Here is a 7,339-nt window from a genome sequence, read left to right on the forward strand (position 1 = left end):
AATGTATGGCTGCTGGGGGAGGGTCTTCACTGTCTCCCCTCTTTCAGCCTTCCCTTTTCTTGGCTCATCCCTACAGCAGAAGTGGGTTTTAACATCTCGTCTGTCCAGATGCACCCCATCTACCAAAAGGCCCTTTTGACTTTAATATTCCAGGGAATTGCCAGATCTGTCAGGTTCTTACGTTTTCCTTGGCAGGGACCACACCACTCCATTGAAATGGTTTGTGAGCCATCAGGCCTCAGTGCCACTTCTCCAGGCGGCACCAGTGTAGCCACTGGTACTTTCCTGACACCCTTCCCAGGCTCTGTGGGCTCTGGAGCACCCCGTGCCCCACCTCTTCCAAGCCCACAGGCTTCCTGGAGCATCAGCAGACTTGAGCATCTCCCAGACCGGGGGCCCAGGAACATCATTCTTTTAAGCTTTATCTTCACCACTTCTACCCATCTCCCCTGGCACCTCTTGCCCTCACTGTGCACTCCCAGCTGCCCCTTCTGGTGGTCTTTCAGATCAGAGGAGAAAGTTTATTCATCCACTCAACCAGAATTTGTTCAGAGCATCTCTAAAACTGAGTTCATTGTCATAAGCTCTTAATGAACTGAGCAATGAACAAAACAGATGAAAAACTCCTTGCCTTCATGGTACTGACATCCTAACTCATCTTATTAATTGGTTAAATGAAGTTGTTAGGAATTTAATATGCTCCTCCTCTCAGGATACCTGCCTCTAAAAAGAAGAATCTGTAGAGGTATAGTTTAACCCCCGAAGAAACAAAGTACCGATGATGGGATATGCAGTTCATGTGGGGGCAATGGTTATGACTGACAAGCCTCTTCGATCCTCTGGAACAGGGCTTGGCAAGTTACAGCCCTTCAATGCCCACCAGCCAGTTTATGTGGTTCACGAGCTAAGAATGGTGTGTACCTTTTTAAATGGTTGCAAAAAAAATTATTGAAGAGCATATTTTGTGACATGGGAACATTCTATAACGTTCACCTTTCAGAGTCCAAAAGTTCTCCTGGAGCATACCTGTTCATTCACACATTGTCCTTGGGTGCTGCAGGAGCAGTCTAAGTAGTTTCCAAGTGGCCCGCAAAGCCTAAAACATATACTACCCAGCCCTTTCCAGGAAGTGCACTGAGCACGGCTCTAGAATCATATGATGGGGACAGCTGTGTGTCTCCCACCTGCATGGAGCTGGCCAGGTTAGGCCAGCAGGAATGTCTCTTTCTCAATGTGTCCATGGAAGAGACTCGCAGAGTGGACTTAATGTTGGAGGCTAAGAACCTATGGCTGACATTTGTTTCTCTTCAGCATACAGGGAGACAAGGCCCTCCCAAGAAGTGTCCAGCAAATGCAAGATTCCTTCTTGGCATAATCTTCAATGCTACTTGCCAAGCTCAGGAGCAGACCTTCACCTTGGGAGGTTCTGGGCTCCTTTTATGGGGTGGAGGAGGGGAGGTTCATCCATGCTCTCAACTCTGCAAGGTCAAATAATATGTATGCCTGTGGAAGGAATAACAGTCAGAGGGAATGGGTTCAAATCCCTGCTCTTCCACAGATTGATCGTGTGGTTCAGGGCAGAGTGTTTTACCTACAGAAAGTCTTCCTTGTCTCACCTGTGACAGGGCCAGCCTTCCCAGTTCTACAGGCTGTTAACAGAAATAAGTGCACCCACCCACATATGTGAAGGAGCTTGGTAAACCAGATGTGTGTTAGTCGCTCAGTTGTGTCCAACCCAGGGATTGAACCCTGGTCTCCTGCATTGTAGGCAGATTATCTAACAGCTGAGCTATGAGGGAAACCTCATAAACTGGATGGCAGCATGTAATCCATCATCTTTCCTCTTTCCTGGGTGGGGAGCAGTACTAGCCAAAATCTCACCATTCTTGTTTGTCAGTGGAGATCTACTCAGAGTCAAGGTGAGACAGACCTAGATCGACGTTCCCTTTGATCTCAGTCAGGGTCCGCCTGTCCTGAGGCCTCACCTCTCGTCTCACTTTCCACCTAATCTCTGCACTCAGTGTTGGGGATTCTTGACCTCATAGGGTTCACACAGCCAAATAAGGACAATAACAACACACCTGTGGGCCTTCCTGCCAGATCACATCTCTGAGTTTGAAGGATACCACAGCTGCCCTCCATCCAACCCAACCCTGTACAGTGTACGATGTGACCATCGGTCCCCTGGGCCAATTTGCTTATTTCTCCCCCAGTCTGTAGCCCTCTCAAAAGCAAGTGTATTTCCCACTGTGTATTCCTGATTATCCTAAGATCAACAACTATCTATTTCAGGTAGTTGAGGGTTAGGGAAAGGGTGAAGTGTGCAGAAAGGCATGGTTTTTAAAAATGAAAATCTTTCTCCTTCGCTGGACTATAAACATCCAGGGGGCAGGCAGAGGCTATTTCTATCCTGAGGCTCTCACTGGTGTCATCAGCATCTACTTGGTGCCTGGCACACGGTAGAGGCTCAATAAAGCTTCTTTGAATGGATGAATGAAGGAGTGAATTAATAAATGGTATCTTAGGATTTAGTCACCAGGCTCCATGGCTCAGAGGTAAAGAATCTGCCTGCCAAGCAGGAGTCGTGGGTTCAATCCCTGTGTCAGGTAGAGCCCCTGGAGAAGGAAATGGCAACCCATTCCACTATTCTTGCCTGTGAAATCCCTATGGACAGAAGAATGGGAAGAATGCAAATTTAATATCAGGGCTTGTCAGCTGGTAAAGAATCCGCCTGCAGTGCAGGAGACCCTGGTTCAATTCCTGGGTAGGGAAGATCTGCTGAAAGGAGAGGCTACCCACTCCACTGTTCTTGGGCTTCCCTGGTAGCTCAGCTGGTAAAGAATCCACCTGCAATGAGGGAGACCTGGGTTCGATCCCTGGGTTAGGAAGATTCCCTGGAGAAGGGAAAGGCTACCCACTCCAGTATTCTGGCCTGGAGAATTCCATGGACTGTGTAGGCCATGGGGTTGCAAAGAGTTGGACACGACTGAGCGATTTGAATTCCTTCCTTGGATTTAGTAACCTCATGCCATTCTACTGATAACTTTTATGAAAAAAAAAAATCTCTTCTATGAGAAATGCAGCATTTACACATAGTAGGCACCAAATACATGTCAGTAGATGGTGACAACAATGAACATGAGGTTGAAAAAAAGTTAGCCTCCCAAATCTCAGAGCCAGATGAACAGAATAAATGTGAATAAGGTTGAAAATACTACTTAAAAAAAAAAAAACTATTTCATTTGCCAGAGGGCTAGATCTTCCACTTTATATTTTGTTCAAGGATTTAGCTGCCCTAAGATAATCATAACTTGGAACTTGGACATGTGACCTGGGAAGTTTGGGGTGGCTGTTTCATTGGTTACATCTCCTGAGAAAAATTCTCAGGCTAGGAAAAAATACTCTGACAGTGACATGCAAAGGCTGGTACTTATAACTACCATCCTCAATGTTTAGGGGAAAGGAGTTTTAATGACGGGCCAAAGAACAGATGTCAAATCCCCAGCCATCCTTCTGCCATTTGCTGTTTGTTATGAGTCACCCTGGAGCCCATCCATCCCGGCACCAATTTTCATGGGAAGCATTGATGTGTGACCAGAAGTGTGTGCTGATGGATGGATTCACATGAGGATAGCCGGAAGACTGGGCCTCAGGCTTCCGTTGGTTCTGGCCTTTCTTGCTTCTTTGGTCATTTTGCTCCCCTTCCCCCACATCCCTCCTCCATCCCCTTTGTCCTTCCCTCCAAGTTGGATTTTCACAGTGAATGTGATCTCTCATTTCAGTTCCTGCAACCCTGGCTCATCAAATACAGAAGGGCTGCAGAAACACCTCTGCTTAGGACACTTGTGTGTGTGGTCCATGCCAGCCATCGGTGGCAAGAGTTCTAAGAAGGGAGAGGGCCATCTCCTGGACAGCAGTGGGAAGAGGTGAGTGGCTTTCTTGGTCTTTTCACTTGGCACCCTTGGAGAGAACCCTGTAGCCATCCTGACTTGCCCACTCACTTCAAAGTTTTCTATGGCTCTCTCCAGGTTTTCTGACTGGTTTAGCCATTTGTCCTAGCAGACCCAACCTGTCACCTCCATTACTATTCTGAACTAAGCTTGGACAATTCCTCTTCCCCTTTATTTAAACCTATACAATGCTGGGGTTTTGCATAATGAACTTTGCTAGAATCAAAGGAAAACCCAGACATTTGGTATGGGATCTTCCCTGGTGGCTCAGAGGATAAAGCATCTGCCTGCAATGCAGGAGACCCAGGTTCGATCCCTGGGCTGGGAAGATCCCCTGGAGAAGGAAATGGCAACCCACGCCAGTATTCTTGCTTGGAGAATCCCATGGACAGAGGAGCCTGGTGGGCTACAGTCCACAGGGTCGCAAAGAGTCGGTCACGACTGAGCAACTTCACTTCAGTTCACTTTTCTAAGCCTGGTGGACTTCATTAGCCAAAATCCCTGGTGCTTCCCCTGTTCTTATTTAACTTGGCTCCTAAACTAGCCACACAGAGCCCTAACTTGCTGGGCACATTAAGCTTTAGTAGATACAGCCAGTTTGCAAAGTGGCTATCCCATTTTGCACTCCCATCAGCAGTGTAGGAGACTTCTATTGCTCAAGATACCATCCGTCTTGGTTGTCTCCAGTCTTTTTAATTTCAGTCATTTGGGTGGATGTATATTAGTATCAAATTGTGGTTTTAATTTGAATTTCCCTGAAGAATAACCTTTCCTTATACTTCTTGGCCATTCAGTTATTTTTTTCCCTAGACTGCATCTTCTGTACATTTTTAACTGTATACAAGCCTTTTGTCAGATGTAGCTACTGTAAAAATCTTGTGCCAGTCTGTCGCTGGCCTCTGTACTCTCTTCATGCTCATCTGGCCCAGTGAAATCTTCTTGTAACATAAAACCACAGTCAGAGGGACTGAATCCACAGCATAGCCAGCTGCTTTTACTTGACTGCATTTCCAAATCACTTTTCAGAAAGTCAATAATATTTATAATTCAGCACCACAGAAGGTGCCCTTGTGCCCCCTCTCAATCAATACCCCCTGCAAAAGTAAATTCTATCCCAACCTCTAGCTCCATAGATGTGTTTTGCCTGTGCTTTTCCTTCATGTAAATGGAATCACATGGTGTGTACTCTTTGGTGTCTGGCTTCTTTCACTGTACGTTATGCCTGTGAGATTTATCCACTTTGTGGATCACAAGAGTTTCATCTTTTTCATTGCTATATGATATTCCATTGCATAAACAGACTGCAATTTGGGTTGTGTCCACATTAGTGCTATAATGAATAATGTTATATATATCTATATAACTTTATATAATATTTCTATTTATAAACATGGGAAATATGTAAAGCTATATTCTTATACATCAATTGCTGAGCAAATGCAATCTTGGGCCTCTACCTAGGAATTGCTGGGCCTTAGGGTACAAACTGATGCTTTGTTTCAGTAGCTATTGCCAGTTTTCTAAACTGGTCATACCACTTTTTACCAGTTCCCACCTACAGTGTAAGAATTTTAGTCTCTCCACATCCTCTCCAGTGCTTGATATTGTCAATGTTTTGTTTTTAAATTTGGGCCCTTCTGTAATGTGTGTGTCTCACTGAAGTTTTAATTTGCTTTTTCCTGATGACTAAATAACCTTGAGCACCTTATCATATGCTTGTTGGTCGTTGGCCATTTGGATATCCTTTTAATGAAGTGCCTATTGAGTCTTTTGTTCATTCATAAACTTTGGTTTGTATTTTTCTTATTGATTCATAAGAATTCTTTACATATTCTCAGATATGAATCCTTTTGCAGATATACACATTGTGAATATTTTTTCTCACAGTCTGTGGCCTGCCTTTTCGTTCTCTTAATGATGTCTTTCGATGAATGGAAGTTCTTGAGTGGCATTCATGATATCAATCTCTTTACTTAACTTCAGGAAGACCCTCTGCTTTGGGTCTCTGTGCTCTCGGTTCCTAGGCTGCAGGCTGTCCTGTCCTGACCTGTAGATCTATCCCTTCTGCTCTCCTGGCTTGCTACAGAGTCCCTAGGTGGAGGCTATAGCATTTCTGACTCATGCCTGGACTTGTCTCCTCTGTGGCCACAAGTCTTAGAGGCTGGAACTGTCATCCTCCTGGGGGACTCCCTGCCTGCCATCAGCATCCAACAATCCTTCCCTGAGTCCCTCTGTTTCACATTCTAGCCTGAGCCTCACCCTAGGCTCATTCCCCAAGCAGAGGTGACTCACTCACCTTATCAAATCCTTCCTGGCTCTTGTTATGCCTTCCCTCCCCACCCCACTTTGACAGGTGATCTCCGATACTCCCCTCTGTGACTTTTTGGGAAGGGAACACTTCTCAAGATCTCCCTTCTACTGGATTAGAGTATAAAGTTACTTTTCACCTCAGGACCAAGTCCAATATCACAGGCTCAGTGTTTAAACTCCCAAGTTGGGCCCAGCATAATCCAATCAAAATAGATTCAAATGGCTATGACCACTGTATATGTCCAAAGTACTGTACTATTAGAACCATTCCTCGTCCTCCTTCACGGGGCCCTTCACTTGGAAGGGGAGTGATAGGAAATGCAATCAAATAAAAGCAGAAGTCAATAAACTTGGATGTGAAAAAAACTACATCTTCATTTCTACAAACTAGCATTTCTTTTCATTATGCACATAGGCAATAAACTACAGCATTGGCTGTCCCTGTGACTTGGTCAGCAATGAAAACCACAGATCCCTTCATATCACATTATAATTGTGGATAAGTTTGAACTATTATTCACACTTATCCCTATTTCAATATTATATAATGTATTAGACCCACCACGAGATTTTGCATTTAATGGGTTAAATAAAAAAGCAAATCTAATAACTACCTCATAAATTTGTTTCTTTAAAATATTCTGATAACTTGATTTCAATATCATTTGGGCATTTAAGAACAGTTTTTCTGAGGAGCCAATAGGTTTTTACAAAACTGCCCAAAAGGTCCCAGGGACAAAAGAGATTTAAGTACTCCAGTTGATAAGAGACGCTCTTAAATCCATAGCAACTTAAAGTCACACGATGACCTCTGCCGATGAACCAGCAGCTGTGCTTCTGGGTCAAGCGCTGCAAGTCTGCTGCATTTCTGTCAGCATGTTCCTTTGGCATGAAGCAGGGATGGGAGGATCTCAAGGGGCCCAGGCATGTGGCTCCAGTTTTCTTCGGATTCTGGCATTCCAGCGATTCTGAAAGAACAGGGCATCTCTTCTGCAGGTCAGAGGAAATGGGTAGCTCTCCAGCTAAATAGATTTCATGCTTGACTTCAGGGGAATAGCCCAAATGATGATCTGTTTGGG

At 44.7% G+C, this 7,339-nt stretch overlaps 1 non-coding gene across 1 annotated transcript; it reads left to right on the forward strand.

Annotated features, from left to right (window-relative positions):
* The first annotated feature begins 4,206 nt into the window (after nucleotides 1–4,206).
* TRNAC-GCA (transfer RNA cysteine (anticodon GCA)) lies at nucleotides 4,207–4,278 on the forward strand. The gene has a single exon. It is a non-coding gene; the product is annotated as a tRNA-Cys (tRNA).
* The last annotated feature ends 3,061 nt before the right edge of the window (nucleotides 4,279–7,339 follow it).

The sequence above is a fragment of the Bos mutus genome, chromosome 11 (assembly GCF_027580195.1).
Source record: "Bos mutus isolate GX-2022 chromosome 11, NWIPB_WYAK_1.1, whole genome shotgun sequence".
Classification (NCBI taxonomy): Eukaryota; Metazoa; Chordata; class Mammalia; order Artiodactyla; family Bovidae; genus Bos; species Bos mutus.